The 23,155-nt window shown below is 44.8% G+C and overlaps 1 long non-coding RNA gene across 1 annotated transcript; it reads left to right on the top strand.

The window, feature by feature from the left end:
* The first annotated feature begins 14,412 nt into the window (after window positions 1-14,412).
* On the top strand, window positions 14,413-21,209 carry LOC308486541. Its single transcript, XR_013991142.1, has 2 exons — window positions 14,413-14,878; window positions 20,723-21,209. It is a non-coding gene; the product is annotated as an uncharacterized lncRNA (long non-coding RNA).
* The last annotated feature ends 1,946 nt before the right edge of the window (window positions 21,210-23,155 follow it).

Below are 23,155 nucleotides of genomic sequence, written 5' to 3'. Positions count from 1 at the left end.
CTGGGGTGTGTGTGTGTGTGTAGAGAATCACAAAATGATTACCCACCTTTTGAGCTTCACAGAGCTCTTCTTTGTGGAAGGTTGCCAATAAATGTGGAGGGAGAGGGTAAAACCCAATGTCTTGGATCCAGGGGTGTCTTGGGCAAGCGGGAATAGCCCTTCCACTTACAGAAGGCAGCCCTCTTGTACCTCATCCCACACCATCATGAGGCACCATCACCTGATGTTCACGGGAGCCAACCCATTGCTGGTAACAGGGTATTGCAAATATTAATATTGTGCAGCTTGAAGCAATAGGATCAATAAAAACTGACTCCTCTTGCAATAAAAATTATCCAGACCAAAATATGGTTTCAAAGCTTTACTAACAGAACTTTCTTCGGACAGGCAGAAAAAACAAACCATGATACAGTGGTACCTCGGGTTACATTCGCTTCAGGTTACATACGCTTCAGGTTACATACACTTCAGGTTACATACGCCTCAGGTTACAGACTCCGCTAATCCAGAAACAGTGCTTCAGGTTAAGAACTTTGCTTCAGGATAAGAACAGAAATCGTGCTCCGGCGGCACAGCGGCAGCAGGAGGCCCCATTCGCTAAAGTGGTGCTTCAGGTTAAGAACAGTTTCAGGTTAAGAATGGACCTCCAGAACGAATTAAGTACTTAACCCGAGGTACCACTGTACATCCAAATAGTTTCATACCACCATGTCCTTGTCCAGGCACAGGTCCAGCTTCTTACAAACATGAAATAACTCCAAACAGACCTGAAATCAAAGGTCTGTCTCTCTCCACAGCCTCCATTGCAGCCTGGAGCTGTTTCCTCTTCAGAAGACACATCAGCCCACTGTTATCTTGGGTCACTTGAGAACAAAAGACTCATGCCCAATGGAGATTTGCAACAGATCTAAGTTAGGCAGAGCCAGCAGAGATGCATCAACAGTTAATTATCAACCTGGTGGCACTTAGAGAGCTCCTAGGTTAGCTCAGTAGAATTTTCCAATGCAATGCTCATTCAGAGCCATTTTCCATTTTGATGTGCAATTAAATCATTATACTTAACACGAGGAATGGTGGAAGTTCCTTCCCAAGACACAGGCACCAGAGGGCACCTTTTGCAAAGGACTATAGGGAAAAGAGGGATGCAGGTGGCGCTGTGGGTTAAACCACAGAGCCTAGGACTTGCCGATCAGAAGGTCAGCGCTTCGAATCCCTGCTCCCGTTGCTCGGTCCCTGCTCCTGCCAACCTAGCAGTTCAAAAGCACGTCCAAGTGCAAGTAGATAAATAGGTACCGCTCCGGCGGGAAGGTAAACGACGTATCCGTGCGCTGCTCTGGTTTGCCAGAAGCGGCTTAGTCATGCTGGCCACATGACCCGGAAGCTGTACGCCGGCTCCCTCAGCCAATAAAGCGAGATGAGCGCCATAACCCCAGAGTCGGCCACGAATGGACCTAATGGTCAGGGGTCCCTTTACCTTTATAGGGAAAAAGCTATGGCAGAGTGGTAAAGGTTCTTGTGCATTCAATTCCTGGCATCTCCAGGCAGGGCTGGGAGCAAGCCCTGCATGAATCCCGGGAAAGCAAGTGCCGGTCAGTGTATACCATACTGAGCAAGATGGACTAATGCAGCTTCCCATGACTGTATGACCTCAGGATGCACCCCACATTGGTGGGCCAAGGAAGCAACATTCGTCCTCTGCTTGTTAATATAGCAGACAGCGGTTATTCAATTGTTCCTGCTGACAGTATTATGTTACTGCTTATATAACGACATGCATGGAGTAACGTATTTGATTTCCTCCCCTCCCAGTAAAAATCCATTTTGAACATATTCTATATATGTATAGCAATAAATGCACAGCAATAAATAACATCCTTGAGACTTAAACATTTTGATATTTACCAGGCGAGGGAAAATTTGCTTTTAACACAAAATCAGTACATAGTTTAAAGCAGAGCTGATTGTTTTGTTTATCACTTTAAAAATGCACAGTTTGGGAGGTGGGGGGGGAGGGGAGAAGATCCATTTTAAACACAGAATAAATTGCTCTGAGTGGCAGGTCTGGTGGATTATTACCTTCGCTTGCATCCCAAAGTCATTTTCATTTATTAATTGTTTGGGTTATTCTATGTTCTTTTTCTTTCTCCATCCTACTCCCCACCCCCCTTCTCAAAAATCTACTTGGTATTTACTGTCTCCAGGTTTGAGGAAGTGCTGTTAAATGATTCGATGGCTTGTTTAATCCCTAGACTATTTCAACACACACACACACACACACACACACACACACACTGCTTAATTTAACTACAGTATTCTTTCACTTCCTCCTCCTCCTTTGTTCTTAATTGTTTTCAGAGTGCTTGACTTCCATTGGGGACTCACTCAGCAAGCCAGACTTCAAAGAACTGTTACAGCAGAACAATTTGGCAATATGCTAATTGGGGTTTCTCTCTCATAAAAAAAGAAAACAACTTTTTCAATGTTGTTTTACAAGGGCCATGTCGGACACAAGGCAGAGAAAGTGGCCATCTGGTCTTGAACCACATCCGCACCGTACATTTAAAGTGATATCATACCACTTTAAATAGTCACACCTTCCCCTCCCCGCAAAGAATCCTGGAAACTGTAGTTTGCTGGGAGTTTTTAGGATAATAATAATAATAATAAATTTTATTTATATCCCGCCCTCCCCAGCCGAAGCCGGGCTCAGGGCGGCTAACAACAATCAAATAATCAAAAAATCAAATAATCACACAATCTAAAAATATTTCATTATAAAAATTAATTAAATCAAATTGATGGCAACCAATTAAGCAAAGTTCTGTGCAGGTTGCCAGAGGAGGGAGTCAGGCTGCGCCCTGATCAAAGGCCTGGCGGAACAACTCTGTCTTGCAGGCCCTGCGGAAAGATGTCAAGTCCCGCAGGGCCCTAGTCTCTTGTGACAGAGCATTCCACCAGATTGGAGCCGCAGCCGAGAAGGCCCTGGCTCTAGTTGAGGCCAGCCTAACCTCTCTGAGGCCTGGGACCTTGAGGATGTTATTATTTGCAGACCGTAGGTTTCTCTGTGGGGCATACCAGGAGAGGCGGTCCCGTAGGTACGAGGGTCCTAGGCCGTATAGGGCTTTAAAGGTTAAAACCAGCACCTTAAACCTGATCCTGTACTCCACCGGGAGCCAGTGCAGCTGGTATAGTACCGGATGAATGTGATCTCGCAGCGAAGACCCCATAAGGAGTCTCGCCGCGGCATTCTGCACCCGCTGGAGTTTCTGGGTCAGTCTCAAGGGCAGCCCCACGTAGAGCGAGTTACAATAATCCAGTCTGGAGGTGACCGTCGCATGGATCACAGTGGCTAGGTCAGGGCGAGAGAGATAAGGGGCCAACTGCTTAGCTTGGCGGAGATGAAAAAATGCCGCCTTTGTTATAGCTGTAATCTGCGCCTCCATAGAAAGGGAGGTATCGAAGATTACACCCAAACTCTTAACGGACGGTGCTGGCACTAATTGCACCCCCGCAAGAGATGGGAGTTGCCCCCTCAATCCCATATCGTCCCGACCCAGCCAGAGGACCTCTGTCTTCGAAGGATTTAACTTCAACCGGCTCCCACGTAACCATCCAGCCACAGCTTCCAGACATCTGGTCAGTGTGTCTGGGGCCGAGTCAGGATGGCCATCCATCAACAGATAGAGTTGGGTGTCATCAGCATACTGATGGCAACCCAGCCCAAAACTCCGGACAAGCTGGGCGAGGGGGCGCATAAAGATGTTAAAAAGCATCGGAGAGAGAATCGCACCCTGAGGCACTCCACACACCAAGGAGTGGCGCGATGACAATTCCCCCCCAAGCGCCACCCTCTGTCCCCGACCAGAGAGAAACGAGCGCAGCCATTGAAGGACTGTGCCCTGGATCCCCACGTCGGCAAGGCGGTGGTCCAGGAGTTCGTGATCGACCATGTCAAAGGCTGCTGACAGATCTAGAAGAATCAGCAGCCCCGACCCACCTCGATCCAGCTGCCTGCGGAGATCATCTGTTAGGGCGGCCAGAGCCGTCTCGGTCCCATGACCAGCGCGGAAGCCGGACTGGAATGGATCCAAAGCAGATGTTTCATCCAGAAACCTACCAAGGAGACCCCTATTCCTCTCACAGAGAGACAATCCCCAGAGTGGTTTAATAACCCCTCTTCCCAGGGAACGCTGGGAATTAGGGGCTGCATAACAAGTCTTAACAAAAAAGTTTCCAGGATCCGGGGGGGGGGGGGGGAGCTATGCCTGTTAGAAGAAGAAGAAGAAGAAGAAGAGGAGGAGGAGTAGGAGTAGTTTGGATCTGATATCCCGCTTTATCACTACCCTAAGGAGTCTCAAAGCAGCTAACAATCTCCTTTTCCCTTCCTCCCCCACGACAAACACTCTGTGAGGTGAGTGAGGCTGAGAGACTTCAGAGAAGTGTGACTAGCGCAAGGTCACCCAGCAGCTGCATGTGGAGGAGCGGGGAAGCGAACCGGGCTCACCAGATTACAAGCCTACCGCTCTTAACCACTACACCACACTGGCTTAATAGTGATTTAAATGCATGGTGCTGGCAGGTGGGTGGGACAGCCTGGATACCTGACTCCCCCCAGCTCTTTGGCCAGGGTTGGTGGTGCAAGAGAATACTACTGAATTGAGGAATGATGGCGCTAGTCAATCCACAGTGACCTAAGACCCATTCAAGTGGGCTGCTGGCATGTAAACACTGCAGGAGAGTAGGGATGGGCTGTGCCCTTGGACTGGTTCATGGGACCTGGGATCCCTGTTGATGCCACTTGTTGAAGAAATGCTGGACTTGGGCAGGAGAACTGCCTCTCCTGCATGGAAGTTAAGAGGAACTGTTTGGGTAGGCCACAGCTCTTGCTGAGATGAAGGCCAGAATTGGGGTTGAGGTCCAGAAGCATTTTTACTTGGTATTATAGGTCAGGACATTAATAGGCAAGATGTTAAATTGTTTTTATATGCAACAACTGTGGCAAGAGTATTGTTAGCCCAGAAATGGAAGCAAGAAGAAATTCCGATGAAAGAAGAATGGCAGACGAAATTAATGGACTATGCAGAATTGGACAAAATGACAGGAAGGACTCGAAACCTGTGGGACCAGAGATTTACAGAAGATTGGAAGAAGTATATGAAGTATTTGAAGAGCAACTGTAATCAACAAATTACGCTAGCAGGACTACAAGAAGTTTTGTAAGGAGAAACATACAAAGTGTTACAAAGTAGAAAAAGATAGAGATATTGGTTATGAGTTTGAAATGTAATAGGGAAGATAAGGAATGCATACTGAGAGATTAGAGTGGAAAATTTTCAGACAGGATTGATGGAAGTCAAAAATTTGAATAAGATGTAAAAGTATGTTTAATTACTGTTGAAAATGATATGTTTTAAAAAAACTAATAAGAAATTATATTAATGTGTCGCAAAAAAATATATGGGGTTGAGGTAGCTTGAAGAGAAAGGAGCACGGTGTTGCCAAGGAAGGGTCAAATCTGTCAATTTTGGTTTCTCTTGGTTACTCATTTTCCCTTTCGTAAGTCCCGTTCTCTGCATCAGTTTGCTTAAAAAGAAAAAAAAAGACATCATGAAAGTTCATCAGTATTTTTGCATGAGTTTGTCCTTAGATACATGTTCCTTTGCAATTTTGCCCAATATACACATTTCTGCAAAGCAAATTTCTCCAGTACAATACATTTTTCGTATGGAATTTTCACCAACATAGGCTTTTCAGTGTACATGTATGCATTTTGATCCACATTATTCAGCTGGAGAACAGCATTGCAAAATTTGTAGAAGTGCAAATATCAGAGGATGGCTGAGTTTTGACTGGCATATTGTTTCGGAACGTGTGAATTAGGTAAGTCCACCTTCAGATGCAAACAGTACTGAATTTCTCCCCTCAATCCCTAGTCTTCCTTGAGAAAAGAAACTCCATTCCCATGAAAGGGATGGCCTCCTCCTAGAGCAGAGGGGCATGTTTGCTTCAGAAATGGTGAGCCTTAAACTCCTCTGCAGTCTTCTGCCTCCTCGCTCCCCGGGTCTGCCATCTTGGCAGTTACCGCTGTTGCCAGATATCTGAGATGTGCTTAAACGCTTTGATGAATGGCCCCAGCTTCCTCTTTTATTACTCGCTTTGAGTATTGGTGACACATATGCTCCTTTACAAGCCCACCCTTGTGGTAATTTCCTTAATGAGAACGGCAATTGGAAGGAACATCTTCTACAAGAAAGAAAATGACACACAAGCTCACTTCTCCCCACCATCACCTCTCTCCCCTTCTCCAGTTATTCATTATTCACAATCAAAAGGAAGAATTAGCTTTCAGAACGATCTCTCCAAAAAGGGGTTATCAGTTTGAAGGAGGCACTTCTGGTACTAGGGGGAAGAGAGAGAGGGAGAGGGAGAAAACTTCAGAAATGAATTGAGTGGCTTACAGGGTAGTTGTCGGAGGCTTATGAGCAGCGGACAGGAATTACATTATGAAGAATTATTAACAGACAAGTCTTGTGGATAACGTATAATTTTATCAGAACAGACATGGAGAATTTGTCCTCAGCGCAAAAAGCTCTGCTTTGTTTAAGGCTTTGAGTTGGGGCGCTGCTGGGTGGTGAGAGCGGCTGGGGCAACCCAGTCAGGTGGGTGGGGTACAAGGAATTAATTATTATACTATTACCATGATGTGTGTGCCCCCATTCCTCAGAGAATAATGTCACCAGAATATGATTGCAGTGCATAGGAAATGGCCATTGTCTTGGCTCCTACCCAGCACATTTTGGGGAAAATCCATGACTCCTAAGAGTGAAAAATAACTAACAGATAAGATGCAAGTAGACATCTGTGCACAGCAAAAGAACCTTGAGCTGAATAAGTGTTTTCAAGGACTATGGTTGGATGAGGAGATGGTGAGGTGCTGGGGTGGCAGAAGGTGGGAGAAAGTGGTTAGCTGGAGAATAAATAGCCAAGGAGACATGGCTTTTGCTGCATAGGGTTAATAGATTTTTATTTTATTTTATTTTATTTATTGACTTTATATATCACCCTATACCCACAGGATATGCTCTCACAGACTCTTTTGGACTCTGTTCAGTGATCATTACATCTGACTAATTGACAACCTTGTTTGAGCCTCCGTATTGAACCCCCAAAGGGAATTTTCTCCCCCAAAGGACACAGACATAGGCTCTTACCTAGAAGTAAGAAAGAGATCTTTATTCAGGCAAATAACAGGCTCGACAGCAGGAATTCAGGAGCAGGGCAAGAACTGGATAGAAGCGATGAAGATGTCCCAACAAGTTTTCCCACCCCTTCTGCCAAGCTTTTAAAGACAAGGCATGGTGTGCTCGTCCACGAGACTCACTCACCTTGTGGGGATATCGGGATTGCAAGCGCACACTTGGTCTGGGAGGGTGGGTCTGCTCCCATTTGTGAAGATGGCACCTGTTTCTAGGAGGCAAGACTGAGCCCTCCTGTTCAGCTACTGTTAGTCTCTCCCACCTCCTACCATGGCCCTCCCCAACCCCAACCTGCCTGCCATCTTACCTGAGGACCATCTACTGTTGGCCTCCCTGCCTTTCACCCTACCTATCCCAATGAACACCAGCAACCCTTTTTTATTTTATTTTTTGCAGGCCTAACTGGGAATCTGTCTAATGGGGACATGGTTCAGGCATGTGTACTAAGTAAAAATGATGATGATGAAGAAGAGTTTGGATTTGATATCCCGCTTTATCACTACCCGAAGGAGTCTCAAAGCGGCTAACATTCTCCTTTCCCTTCCTCCCCCACAACAAACACTCTGTGAGGTGAGTGGGGCTGACAGATTTCAGAGAAGTGTGACTAGCCCAAGGTCACCCAGCAGCTGCATGTGGAGGAGCGGAGACGCGATCCCGGTTCCCCAGATTACGAATCTACCGTTCTTAACCACTACACTACACTGGCCCTCAGATGCTGATATTAGTTCAAGCCCTCTGACATCCACTAACTCAGAGTTCCGGCTTCTATACAAAGGATGCTAGTGTCTGACCCAGTGGCAAAACCATTGGCCAGGCTGTTGTTTTTTTCTCAAATTGGCGAGCAACCCAACTTCATGGTGCTTGTGGGAAACTGGACAGTCTGCAGTTGAGCTATTAGTGCGAACTGAACAGCCACACTGAAGCTCGACTTCTGTTCTGAAGTGCAGCGGTAAGTTAAATCCAAAGTGGTTACACTGCAAATAGTCTTAACTTTCTTTAGCATTGTTGAGATTCGAAGCTGCCTCCTAGTATCAGCGTTTCAATCACAGCCGAGGAGACTGATAACTTATGCACAGTTCTTTAAGAGCAGTCAGGTAATGTTTGCATTTTATGGATAAATGGATTAGGGATTTGTCAGGCCAATTTTGCAGGTTTCTTTCAAGAATATCACAAATCTATAAATTGTCATATTGCTTTTAAACTCAAAAATGCCATAAATATTTATCTCGGGGAGAGGAGGCATGTTATTTGCAGCTTTGCCTAATCGTTTAAGTATTTCAAATATTCAAAACCACTTGTTATTCAAAAAGAGACAGCTGGAGAGAGAGAGAGAGAGAGAGAGAGAGAGAGAGAGAGAGAGAGGGTCGGGCTAGGTTTCATTCGGGCCTGAGCATTTCCAGGCAACCCAATGCTGAGTGCCAGAATTTGCATGATGGTCTTGTTAAGAGGGCAATGGCATGGAAAATAGTTCAGTTTCTACAATTTTGCCTGGAACAAGATTCCCAGGTAAATCTGGAGGTTCCAACTAGGGCAAATTCTTTGAGGAAAGGTGAGGGAAGTGAAATGAGTCTTGATAAAACTAGAAAAATGTATTGGAGGCTAGTAAACAACATCCTTGGTGTGTGTGTGTGAGGACTTCCCTTGGTGACTCTTGCCACATTGTCCTGAATTCTTGTCTCCCTGCTATCCCAAAACAGGAACTCCAGCATGCCATTTTAGGGCCTGCATTGTGATTGGTTGCTCATAGGCCGGGCAGGCTTGCACAATGTATTTGTGGTATCCATATTTAGCAAAGAGGGGTTCGCCACTGCAGCACCACCAGTGGAAACTGCTGCACCAGCACAAAATCCTGATTTCTGCCCTCCTGCTAGTTATGGTAATCATGCAATCTGTTCCCCTGTTAAAGAACCTGACCTCACCTTGGTTTAAAAGTTTGTATGCTAAAATGGCCTGCACAATGTTGATCTTGGTTTTCCTGCAAGATTGAGGGCTAGATGCATTTTCTGAGAGAGACAGAGAGAGAGAGAGAGAGAGAGAGAGAGAGAGAGAGAGAGAGAGTCACATTTCATGCTTTATAACGCTATTGCTAATCTGCAAATTTTGGCCGCATCTGGGATCGTTTGTGAACACAGATCCACTGGGCTCTCCAAGTTAACTGCTCACCGGAGTCCAAACACACCATGCAGAAACTCTTAGGTGGCCGCACATTAGTTACTGTATGTTTCCAGAGAAAACAAGATGTTTTATTGCTTCATTATTTGTTATTTATAAAGCTGGGCAGGTCCCTTCCCATGATTCATGCAAGATTATTGTCCGTCTGGCTCTGGCAGCTCCCCCATTACACTATGTTAACATATTTCAATAAGTAATCAATTTGGCTTGCCGTATGCTATCGGAACGCAAGTCCCATTACTTGCACCATATTTATTTTGGTTGATAGGTTGTCCGTCTTAGTCTCAGGCTACCCTTTTTGCATTTGCCATTTTAGGATAAAATACTTAAAAGATTTGCATTTAAAAAATGAACTCAGGGATTGGACCGCCTCCAGACAAAAACAAGTAATTATGTCATTTGTATTGCAAAGCAAGAGCGGCTGTAAAACATCAGCATACTTGGAGGGAAAAGAGAGAGAGAGAAGATTGATACTCTCAAGCACTCTTACATTACATGTGAAATAGGAGGCACAGCAGGGGGAATAAACTTGCTAGGTAGGTTGGCATATGAGTTCCTTGCAATCAGGAGTACAGAGAAGGGCAGTTTTGTGGTTGTCCATAGCATAATCAAGCACACAGGATGGAATTCACTGTTGTGCTATGGAGATTGCTGCATCAGAGCAAGCATTTCTGCTCGTCAGATGGAACAATTGCCCCTCCCCTCATCTCACACACTGCATTGAGGGTCCTACAGAGACCTACATTGGCTCCCAGTACGTTTCCGAGCACAATTCAAAGTGTTGGTGCTGACCTTTAAAGCCCTAAACGGCCTTGGTCCAGTATATCTGAAGGAGCGTCTCCACCCCCATCGTTCTACCCGGACACTGAGGTCCAGCACCGAGGGCCTTCTGGCAGTCTTCTGGCAGAAGACATCTGAAGGCAGCCCTGTTTCGGGAAGCTTTTAATGTTTGATGTATTATAGTATTTTAATATTCTTTTGGAAGCCGCCCAGAGTGGCCGGGGAAGCCCAGCCAGATGGGCGGGGTATAAATAATAAATTATTATTATTATTATTATTATTATTATTACTCAAACAGTGTCCGGGCGGAAATCATTGAAACGTATCTGGACGTTGGCAGCGTCGACAACTTTGCTCAACAATTTTCTGTCCTGGATTTTCACTATTTGAAATATGGCAACCCTAGGTTCTCCTGACCCTTCTGAGAGCAGATTTGGGGGAGGTGTGTGGAGGTGCACAGGTGAAGGGGGGAGTCCCATTCTGCAAGCCAACACAACAACTTTGTTGAGTGTGGCCTGTGGATTTTAAACTTGGCTCTTACCAATTCAATTTGAACAAGGAGATAGTCTTGTAGGGCTAAGAGAGACTCCTTTCTAAAACTCTGGAGAGCTGCTCCCATTCAGAAGAAGAGAGAAGAGTTTGGATTTGATATCCCGCTTTATCACTAACCAAAGGAGTCTCAAAGCGGCTAACATTCTCCTTTCCCTTCCTCCCCCACAACAAACACTCTGTGAGGTGAGTGAGGCTGAGAGACTTCAAGGAAGTGTGACTGGCCCAAGGTCACCCAGCAGCTGCATGTGGAGGAGCCGAGACGCGAACCCGGTTCCCCAGATTACAAGTCTATCGCTCTTAACCACTACACCACACTGGCTCTCTTACATTCAGTGTAAACACTACAGAGCTAGATGGACCAAGGGTCTGACTCAGTAGAAGACAGCTTCTTATGTTCTTAATAACTCTAATGCATAGTAATAATAATAATAATAATAATAATAATAATATAATTTGACTAATGCCAATAAAGAAGCAGAAGAAGCAGAAGGCACCTCCAAATTCCATGCAGAGTTCACTTGCATTCAAGTTCCGATTAGAGTAGTGGCATCAAACTCTACTGGAGGGTAGTGCATACTAAATAATAATAATAATAATTAATAATTAATAATAATAATAATAATAATAATAATAATAATAATACAGTGGTGCCCCGCAAGACGAATGCCTCGCAAGACGAAAAACTCGCTAGACGAAAGAGTTTTCCATTTTTTGAGTCGTTCCGCAAGATGAATTTCCCTATGGGCTTGCTTCGCAAGACGAAACGTCTTGCGAGTTCTTGCGAGTTTGTTTCCTTTTTCTTAAAGCCGCTAAGCCGTTAATAGCTGCTAAGCCGCTAAGCCGTTAATAGCCGCTAAGCCGCTAAGCCGCTAATAGCCGTGCTTCGCAAGACGAAAAAACCGCAAGATGAAGAGACTCACGGAACGGATTAATTTCGTCTTGCGAGGCATCACTGTAATTTATTATTTATACCCTGTCCATCTGGCTGGGCTTCCCCAGCCACTCTGGGCGGCTTCCAAAAAAATATTAAAATACTGTAATACATCAAACATTAAAAGCTTCCCTAAACAGGGCTGCCTTCAAATGTCTTCTAAAAGTCTGGTAGTTGTTGTTCTCTTTGACATCTGGTGGGAGGGTGTTCCACAGGGCGGGTGCTGCTACTGAGAAGGCCCTCTGCCTGGTTCCCTGTAACTTGGCTTCTCACAATGAGGGAACTGCCAGAAGGCCCTCGGCGCTGGACCTCAGTGTCCAGGTAGAACGATGTGTATGGAGACGCTCCTTCAGATATACTGGACCGAGGCCATTTAGGGCTTTAAAGGTCAGCACCAACACTTTGAATTGTGCTCGAAAACCTACTGGGAGTAGGTCTTTCAAGACCGGTGTTATGTGGTCCCGGTGGCCGCTCCCAGTCACCAGTCTAGCTGCCGCGTTCTGGATTAGTTGTAGTTTCCGGGTCAGCTTCAAAGGTAGCCCCACATAGAGCGCATTGCAGTAGTCCAAGTGGGAGATAATCAGAGCATGCACCACTCTGGCGAGACAGTCCGCAGCCAGATAGGGTCTCAGCCTGCATACCAGATGGAGCTGGTAAACAGCTGCCCTGGACACAGATTTTTACACCCAATGAAAAGTTCTCAGTGGTGAATCTAAAGGCAGGGCTTGGCCCTCATTGCTCAGCACATGCCTGAATATCCTGTTTTTTTGGTCTGGCACTCTGGCGCGAGGACTTGTGCCATAGCGCCAGACCAAAAGACCCTCACTCTGGTGCCCGTCCTGGATTCACTAGTGAATTCTAGCAGGGAAAGTAGTTTGTGATGCAGCGCCTCTGCTGCTATTTAAATCATTCTTAGAAGTCCACACCAGTGAACACATACAGATCTCCCCGTTGTGCTTTTCAAAATCATGCCCACCCACCCAATAATCAGGACCATTGTGTTAATTTGGTTTGCTTCTTCTCCTGGTAAATTGTGGTCTCATCACATGATAATGCCAACCAATCAGGGTTAGTATTCTGGTGCCTTTCAGCTCGGCATCTGGTTCTTTTGTTTTGGTGTTTGCCAAGGGTGGGTGGGTGGCGGGGAGCTGTTCAGTTTGCTCAGTCTGGAGAGAACTTCTCTCAACGCAGCTGAAGAATCAGAAAGAGGTTCCTATCTGGGCGGAGACACATCTGATTGCTACTTGCCGGAGTCATTTTAAAACGGGAGCGAAATGAATCAGACAGACAAGACACACTGTGGAAAATGAAAAGTTGCATTTATATTATAATTCAAATTGGGTTTTTTTGTGTGAATCTCCAATGTTTTCACGCCGCAGCCATAAGGAATCCAAATGCACAGGAATAACCAGTTACAGAAACTAAGGGGAAACTAACTTGGCACTTTTATTAATGAAAATATTCAGAAAATCAATTTTTCAACAATTCACAGCCAAGTCTAATCTTGAATAAGGAGGACTTTAGGATTTAGCCAACAGTTTTAAATTGCAGAAGGCCCTGCTCTGTTTGCCAAAGGTCTTGCGTGAATATGAATAACTGTGATTCAATCCCATTCCTGTCTAACGATTTTATTGATATTTGTCTTGCCTCCATCTCCTTTAAATTAAGGTTTGGGGCCCTTTCTCCTGGCCACAAAGTTTGCATTTGGGAGGGGCAGGCTGTTCTCCTATTGGCATAAGGAGATTTCCATTGATCATTTCCTTTAATGCATTCAGTCTTCCCCCCTCCCCTTCCCACACCTCCCACATTAAACCTTGTGCAACATCACCAAAGATTTATTGTCAATGATTTATTAAAATGTAATCTGCAGGTTAGTCTGTATCATAAAATGAAATCTGTGGGCTATCTTGGTATAAACGTGCAACCTACTTTGTCAGAGAAAACAAATGATTAAATCTTCATTAGTATGGGCAGAATTTGATAATGAATTTTTTTAAAAGTCTATTATGATCCCTCCCAAAAACCCTCCAAAGTATTAGGATACTTACAGAGTAAAGCAATACACTGGTTAATTATCATTTGGGAGGTGCAATTCTCCTTAATGGTTACTTCTTTCCATCCCCCCCTCCAATCCTATACTTTAATTTGAATTAGCCAATCTTGTTTAATTTTTCCCTAGGAAAGGTTTCCGCTTGCCCTAGCAATATTATAGTTGCTAATTCAATTACACTGAAATAGTTTAATAGAAAATATAATTGCTGATTCATACAGAATACCCATTAAGGAAGTGCAAAGGCTTTTCCTCCGGGTAACTGCATATTAGTACTTTGGGGACTGAGGCAGGAACACTGGATAGGAGAAGGTGCTGGCTGATCTCTAATTGTTCATCACCTGCCTCCCAAATAATATGAATGGACCCAAACTAAATGACCACTCATTACAAGTTTCAATTTAGGAGCTTGGCTGGGGTCAGCAGATTGCTTATGCTGATCGCAATGATTTGAAGTTGTGATTACCATAAGCAATTTAAATTTTATTGATCCAACCTTCTGAAAGTTGTAATTGAGCATAGATGTTGGGCCTGTGGCTCTCCAAACTAAATTGTACTCTGAAGCCCTTGCTGGATTACTGGAAGAATCAATAAGCAGTCAGTCACGTTAACAATGAAATAGCTCCATTAACATACAGCACTATTGGTGAAACTTTATTTAGGAAGGGTGTTGCGCTCACTTCATTGTTTTATCAATGAATCTCCGTTGTCGGGGGCTAAAGTATTGCTTTTGTTTGTCTAATGAATTTGTGTTCTCCTCCTCCTACTCACTAACTATCATCCGCAAACCCAACGTTATATTGCAAAGATTTCCCCCTTTTTTGGGTGTGTAACAAATAGCCCCCATTGCTTGGAATTGTGGTTCGCCCCTTGTATTGCCTTGGAAATAATTCAGGACTTTCAGTGTAAACTATACTATTAAAGTTTGCTCTAATTCAGCTTTCTCCTCTGCAGGACCATTGATTGCTCTGGGGCTGCAATTTATGTGATTTTCGGCAAGCCAATAGTGGACTGGTCGCTCGTAGATCATTTCGCAGGCCTGCTGCCTCTGCACATCTATGACTTTGCCAAAGATGCTGTCCTGACCATAAGATGAGACTCCCAGTCTTGTACCATTACGGGGTCCTTTGACTTGAGGTTGGAGCAGGGGATAGAAAGGGCAGAATTGAAAGTTTCCAGTTTGTTGAATGAAGTACAGTGGTTCCTTGGTTTACAACCATAATCCGTTCCGGAGGTCCATTTGTAAAGCAAAACAGGTTGTAAACCAAGGTGCACTTTCGCCAATGGGGCCTCCAAATTTTTTTGTTCGTAATACAAAAAAGAAAAAGGGTTGTAATCCAAAAGAAGGTTGCAAACAGAGACACACACTTCCGGGTTTGACATGTTTGTAATCCAAAACGTATGCAAACCAAGACGTATGCAAACGAAGGTACCACTGTACTTCAGCTACATTAAGTAATGATGGAAAACATACCGATTAAAATAGGGACGTCCCATTCCATAATGACCATTTTACTATTCATACCCAACACATCTTACTGGGTTTCCCCAGCCACTCTAGGCAACATACAGTGGTACCTCGGGTTAAGAACTTAATTTGTTCTGGAGGTCCGTTCTTAACCTGAAACTGTTCGTAACCTGAGGTACCACTTTAGCTAATGGGGCCTCCTGCTGCCGCCGCACCGCCGGAGCACGATTTCTGTTTTCATCCTGAAGCAAAGTTCTTAACCCGAGGTACGATTTCTGGGTTAGCAGAGTCTGTAACCTGAAGCATCTGTAACCCAAGGTACCACTGTATATAAAAGGTAAAAGGTAAAGGTACCCCTGCCCGTACGGGCCAGTCTTGCCAGACTCTAGGGTTGTGCGCTCATCTCACTCTATAGGCCTGGAGCCAGCGCTGTCCACAGAAACTTCCGGGTCATGTGGCCAGCGTGACAAGCTGCATCTGGCGAGCCAGCGCAGCACACGGAACGCTGTTTACCTTCCCGCTAGTAAGCGGTCCCTATTTATCTACTTGCACCCGGGGGTGCTTTCGAACTGCTAGGTTGGCAGGCGCTGGGACTGAGCAACGGGAGTGCACCCTGCCGCGGGGATTCGAACCGCCGACCTTTCGATCGGCAAGTCCTAGGCGCTGAGGCTTTTACCCACAGCGCCACCCGCGTCCCTACCACTGTATATAAAAACATAATAAAACATTAAATATTTTTTAAAAACACTTCCCTATACAGGATTGCGTTCAGGCGCCTCGGGGGTCAGATAACTCCATATCCTTCAACATTTCTCCAATGAAAATAGAGACATCCTAAGCAAAAGCGGGAATGCAGGTGGCGCTATGGGTTAAACCACAGAGCCTAGGACTTGCCGATCCGAAGGTCGTGGTTCGAGTCCTTGCGACGGGGTGAGCTCCCGTTGCTCGGTCCCAGTTCCTGCCAACCTAGCAGTTCGGAAGCACGCCAGCGCAAGTAGATAAATAGGTACCGCTCCGGCGGGAAGGTAAACGGCATTTCCGCGTGCTGCTCTGGTTTGCCAGAAGCGGCTTAGTCATGCTGGCCACATGACCCGGAAGCTGTATGCCGTCTCCCTCAGCCAATAAAGCAAGATGAGTGCCGCAACCCCAGAGTCGGCCACGATTGGACCTAATGGTCAGGGGTCCCTTTACCTTTAAGCAAAAGTGGGACATTCCGGGATGATATCAGAAACTGGGGCACCTACAGGGATGTTCCTGGAAAATAGGGACACATGGAGGGTCTGGGATAACCTGCAGCACATCTGCCTGGGGTTAGTGGCATCCCTGGGCAAGAAAAGCAAGGTCTGTGAGCCAGGCTATGCACAGAGTCAGATCTACATTCCTGTTTACCTTTCCTGTACTGTGCAACAGGAACATTGGAAGCTCCTAATACTCAGCCAAACTTGATTCATCAAGGGGCTGTGTGTTCTACAGAATTATCTACACTGACAGACATTAGCCCGGCCTCAGGCATGATACGTCGTATCCACTCACCTCATCTCCCCCAGGTTCCTTAGATTTCAGTGTATATTGCTGACATAGTTTCAAGAATCTTGTCACACTCATAAGGACTAGAAACTCGTTTTTTTTAAAAAAAAAATACAAGCTCAGATTTCTCTGGAAGTGTATGTGTGCACCCTTACATTCTGTGCCCTTTCTGCACTGTGGAATTATGGCATGCAGAAAGCGCTCAGCAGACTGAACTAAACCCAGCAAAGTACTTCCTTGTGAATTCTGTGGGATGTGATATGTAAGTAGCAGTCAAGTACAACATTCCTTGTTTTCCTAGAGTGGACATGCGGGGGAATGTTTGGTCCAGCCAGTCAAAAACTTCCTGTTTCCTCCTGGCTGGGACATACTTCCTTTGCATGTAACTAGAGGTGGGTGTGACCTTACCTGTCCAGGTTACAAAAGGGACAAGGCACGCAGCACTCTCTCTCTCTTTGACTTCCTCCGTCACTGGAGCAGCTTTTCGCTAGAGATGCTCTGTTGGCTTCCAGCTAACAGAGGACACTGGGATATCCCCATATTGGATAGCTACACATGTATATACTTCGTAACTAAGTCTGCCTTCAGGGATCCATCTGTGAACTGAATGTGAGTACAGTGGTGCCTCGCAAGACGAAATTAATTCGTTCTGCGAGTTTTTTCGTCTTGCGAATTTTTCGTCTTGCGAAGCACGGTTTTAACGGTATTAACGGTTTTAAGAAAAAGGAAACAAACTTGCAAGACGTTTTCATCTTGCGAAGCAAGCCCATAGGGAAATTTGTCTTGCGAAGCAACTCAAAAAACGAAAAACTCTTTCGTCTTGCGAGTTTTTCGTCTTGCGAGGCATTCGTCTTGCGAGGTACCACTGTAAACTACTTTTATATACTTTACACAAGATTGTGGCGTATTTATTCTTTTAAGAGGGATATAAGGGAACTTACTAGGAACCTAATAGTGAGAGGCTTACAAAAGCCTGCAACTAGCTACCTGCTGTGTGTTTAAAAGGGGAATGTTAAACTCTGCTAAGTAAAGGAACATGTTAGCGCAAGTTAGGAAGGATATTAATAAACAATATATCCTCTCCTGCCTCCCTGAACATTCCCACAAATTCATGAGACTTCCACACCCAGAGTGTGAAGTTTTTAGGTCATTTCTAAAAGGAACTGTAACCAAATGGAGTGGGGGAGGTGGAAATGAACCAAAAAAAGAAAAGAAAAGAAAAGCTTTTATTGGGAGCCCTTTTACACTAAAAACAATTAAGTTTTGAGATCCATTTAATTTTTACTTGTTTTAAGCACCGTCATAAACATCTGCCATCTGGTGCAAAAATTGCTTCATATGGCAGGTGGAGATTTATTTTAAAGTTCTTTGTCTTTCATACTTTTCCCAGCTGCATTTTCCATCAGGATAATTTCAACTTGCAGGTATTTAAATAGCCATTATTCGCTATGATGGAAGAGGCACAGTTAAAAGGATACACTCTGGATAACTGCTTTCATTTCACCATCAGAATATGTTGCTTTCAGTAATGGTGTGAAGCAGGTATCTGTGGTTTCCTGGCCTTCCGCCTCCAACTACGGCCGGGGTTCTGATCTTTAAAAGCCACAGTAAAACTGCAGTGACAAGTGGTGTCGTGGAAACCTTTTGTTCCAACCCACCGTCGTCCAGATTATAGCACGTCATGAAAAGAAAACAGGAGCAAAACTGAGCGATCTGCAGATCAATGGGGAAGTTGTAAGATGATAATATTTTTGATTGCCCATTTTGGTAGAAATGCTTAATGGGCTTCTCCCTCCGATCAACAGGACATAGCTCAAATACAAACAAGTCACGGAGCAAGATCTAAGCCTTGGTTTTGTTAGTTACTGGGACATAAATGGATAGTGTGCACTTGGAGGCTTTTTAATGTGAGCTAATCCCAAGCATAGGGACGTGGGTGGAGCTGTGGGTTAAACCACAGATCCTAGGACTTGCCGATCAGAAGGTCAGCGGTTCGAACCCCGCGACAGGGTGAGCTCCCGTCACTCGGTCCCTGCTCCTGCCAACCTAGCAGTTTGAAAGCACGTCAAAGTGCAAGTAGATAAATAGGTACCGCTCCAGCGGGAAGGTAAACGGCATTTCCGTGCACTGCTCTGCTTTGCTAGAAGCGGCTTAGTCATGCTGGCCACATGACCCGGAAGCTGTACGCTGGCTCTCTCAGCCAATAAAGCGAGATGAGCGCCGCAACCCCAGAGTCGGCCACAACTGGACCTAACGGTCATGGGTCCCTTTACCTTTACCTTTTTAATCCCTAGCATGTTCTGCAAGACCTTCGCTGTGTTACATCTCCAGACTCTTTTCCAGTATCTGGTGAGCTAATGATGCAACAAAGCAACACTTGTTAAGCCCAGCATCAGTGAATGCCTTTGGGCAAGCTGCTAGAAATCCTCAAATCAGTTCCACTGCCATTTAAATTTCCCACAATTCTCCCAGTGACATGACAATGCTGAGTGACATGGACATGCTGAGCAGGGCCATCCTGTCCATGTCAGAGGAGCATGACGGTCAGTAATCACACATCTAACTCTTTGTTAGCAAAATCATGATCCCCACAGATTTGGTTGAGTGATCCTCACAGACTTGGCTGAGGCCTAATGAGCAGTTCATTTCTGGTGGTCTTACTCCATGAAAATCAGTTGCCAAGACTGAAAGTCCCCACTTCCTCACAGCTGCCTAAGTCCTCTACTCTCCAGGGCTTTTCCCAAGCAATCGGAGATTGGGCCTTCATGCAGCTAACCTCTCCTCTACGCTTTCATGCCTCTTCTGGTTCTGGGAGACCAGGGGGCAGGAAGCGTTTCTTGAAGTACTTCTAGCAGTATAACAGACATAGGGGGTCACCACACCTGTCTTAACTGGTTTGGGATTCTTCTCTTCCTAGAAGAATACTCCCATCCTGACTGAAATGAGACCCAACCCACAGCTCTACTTCTCACTCAAACTCAGCCCTCCAGTTAACCTCTTCTTGAATACTCTCACAAGACACTAAAAACTGTTTTCCTATCTAAGCTAAGAGACTCCTTTCCCTAGCTTTAGATATTTCCCTCAGAGTGGATGCTATACACACAGATCAGAACCAGTGCTCTCTCTTTTCCCCAAGCCCTCCCTCCTCAAAGCTTTCTTAAACCATCTCTTCAACTATCTCCCCAAAACTATCTCCTAAACCAGGTATCCCCAACCTTCAGCCCTCCAGATGTTTTGGACTACAATTCCCATCATCCCGGACCACTGGTCCTGTTAGCTAGGGATTATGGGAGTTATAGGCCAAAACATCTGGAGGGCCGCAGGTTGAGGATGCCTGTCCTAAACCATCTGAGCGCTCTCTTAGAAACTGCTCCTTTTATCCCTCCCCCAAAGTGCTGTCTTCACCCCTTTCTGGCTTGGTAGCCAATCAGAGAGCAGCTCCAGCACTCTGGTGGAATTCCAAGGTACTGCATCACCAGACTCTGGTCCATCACAGCATCACTCAGCAGGTAGAGGCCAGAGGCAGTCAGCTGGGCAGAGGGTTTATCTGTTGGTTTCTATTTCCCTCACTGAGCAGCAACTGCAGTCACAAGACATTGTTTTGCATTCCACAGTCAGAGTTACTGTTGGATTCCCACGGGAATGGGAGACTGGATGTGACGTACACTGGTTTCCTGTTTTTCACTGTTCTCTCGGTTTCTTTATTAGAGAGACAGTTGCTTCTCTGCTCTCACAGAGGCAAGATGCATGTTTGTATTCTCTCAGCATAGAGTGGAAATAAAGTTAAGAATGTGGCACATACTGCTTATCCTTCTGCTGTGTGGACTACTCTGTTTGGGCTCAAGATGAGACGAGCCTGTATCAGCTTCAGATGGGCCGAAGCTGGTCAAAATCTCACATTATCTCCACCCAAGTCAACCCCAGCCCAGCCTGACCTGGCACAGAGTGGGTTTAGATTGCACCCTTAGTCTGTCTCTTTCTTGCAGGTTTGGTATCGGAGCTGCTGATTGAGGAAGTTGAAAGGAAGATTTTCCAGTCCCCTTTAATAACCTTATTCAGGAAATCAGCCAGAATTTCCCTTTCAATCAAGGCAATAGACTTGTCGGGATAATATATTGTGCACGTGAATTCCTTTGGCTGAGTAAAGCTGCATGAAGAAGCTGCTCTAATTTGCACTGTTTTTGTTGCCCTTTGATTTGGAGTGACCATGCTCTCCAAGGCGAGAGTCAAAGGAAGGGGATGATGGGGGGAAGAGAGGGAAGCTGATTAGTTTTCACTGTGCCTTTTATGCATCTGAATACCTTAATCAAGTCCCTTCTAACTTTTCTTCAGTTGGGTTTTGCTGTCTCTCAACATGCTTTATGTGACATGAATAAAGTACAAATTGCAACACAATCTTGGCACTTATGCATTCTCTTTTTTTTCTCCCCCTGGGGAAAAAAAATACAAATAAAATCATCCCCTTCGCCTTCACTTGCATTCCTTTTGTGTTTGTTTTCAGCACTGATTCCCGTGATTGTGTTTACTGGCATTGAATGTCGAAGCAAAAAAGCAGAGGAATATTCTCAGAAAGCAAATGGGAATTTGTTAATGTGAGTATTCGTGAGGGGCTGGAGAGAACCCAACAGCAACCTTGACTCTTGCATTTCCATCCACTCATCGAATCACGGACAAGGAACATTCGCATAACCTTGCAAATCAGAAAAAGCAGCTTGAGCTTCTTCAATCAAACCTGTAAAGATTGCAGATATACAATACAGCTCGTTCCATCTAGTGGGGCTTCCTGGGGTAATAGGTACTTCTGCCTCTTGTGCTTAAGACCTGGCATGTGACTCAGTTTATCTGATTTATTTCTTTAACATATACTGTGCCACCCCATCTGAATCCTGGCAAGATGGAGGCATAGTGGGTGGGTGGGTCTCAAGCCTGGATAACTAGTCAATTACCTGCTTTGGGTATACTTCCTCTAAAAGGGCTGGTTCATAATCTGGGGGTGTTCCTGAATCAATCTTTGGCACTAGAGGCCCAGATGACCTCAGTGGCTAGGAATGTCTTCAGCTGGACAAGGATAGTCTGACCACTGTTGCCCATTCACTGGTAACAATAATAATCCTCATCCATTTGTCGTGACAGTTTATTCTATCACGTAGTTTGCCACCCTTCGCAAAGCATCTTCCAGAAGCCCCTTGAGGCATTGTAACCTCTTGTGTCACATGATGCTGGAGAGAAGCAGAAAGAAAGAAAGAAAGAAAGAAAGAAAGAAAGAAAGAAAGAAAGAAAGAAAGAATTCTGCATTTATGCCATAATCTTGCGGGTGCATGAAATGCGCCCAGAGCGATGGCATTCTTAATGTGCGCTTATGCTAATCTGCCAAACCATCAGTATATGTTGTTTTATAAATAGTTACCTTTGAAATGGAGCATTGTTTAAAGCCAGATGGTTGGCTTGAAGATTCATTCTTCATTTTTTGCTTCTGTGGTGAATATGCAGATTTACAAGTTGCTTTCTATTTTCCCACAGCTCCATCTAATATTTACATTCAGATAATGCTGATAAGGGGGCTGGAGAGGCCAGACGTTAAAGAGAAAAGAAAAGAATGTAATATAGGGCATAGTGTTTGCTTCAGAAGTGAGCGTGTGAGGCAATAAAGGTGTACTAATGGGGTGTTAATCTTGTGTTCCTCCCTCCCTCTACTTTTCCTGTTACATGAAAGCCACTGTGATTAGAATAGGGGTGAAATGAACATAAGTATGATAAATGATAACTTTCTCATGGGAGTAAATATATGAGAGAGAGAGAGAGAGAGAGAGAGAGAGAGAGAGAGAGAAAGCTTTGCTAATCAAGCTGGGCAGAGAGGGCGAACATACTCTGAGAACACCCATCTGGAAATGAGTCTAGATTCAGAAACAGTTCGTTGAAGTTGCTACTGTAAATGGAGAACAAAGAGTACCACAATGTGAACTGGTTGGATCGCAGGAGCAAAAGGAGCTTCAGAGACCATGATTTGTTTTTATTTATTTTTTAAATGATGGTACAAATGGATTTGACTAGGAATGGTGGTCGAATCTTACATCCCGCCTTATTTCCAGAAATGGAACTCAAGGCGGCTAACGAAGCAGCAGTCATGAAACAATGGAAAACAGTGAATTGCACTTCATTTCAAACGACAACAGAAGACCCGGGTGTTAACATGTTAAACCAATGATGGGGGCAGTTAAAATGTACATGGAAAGGGGTTTGAAGAGCCAAGTTTCTCCCAACTGTCTGAAATGTCTATCTATCATCTATCATCTATCTATCTATCTATCATCTATCTATCTATCTATCTATCTATCTATCTATCTATCATCTATCTATCTATCTATCTATCTATCTATCTATCTATCTATCTATCATCTATCTATCTATCTATCTATCTA

The sequence above is a fragment of the Podarcis pityusensis genome, assembly GCF_964106645.2.
Source record: "Podarcis pityusensis genome assembly, chromosome: 10".
Lineage (NCBI taxonomy): Eukaryota > Metazoa > Chordata > Lepidosauria > Squamata > Lacertidae > Podarcis > Podarcis pityusensis.
The sequence above is the reverse complement of the archived record's forward strand: the minus strand, read 5'-3'. Positions and strand labels throughout refer to the sequence as shown.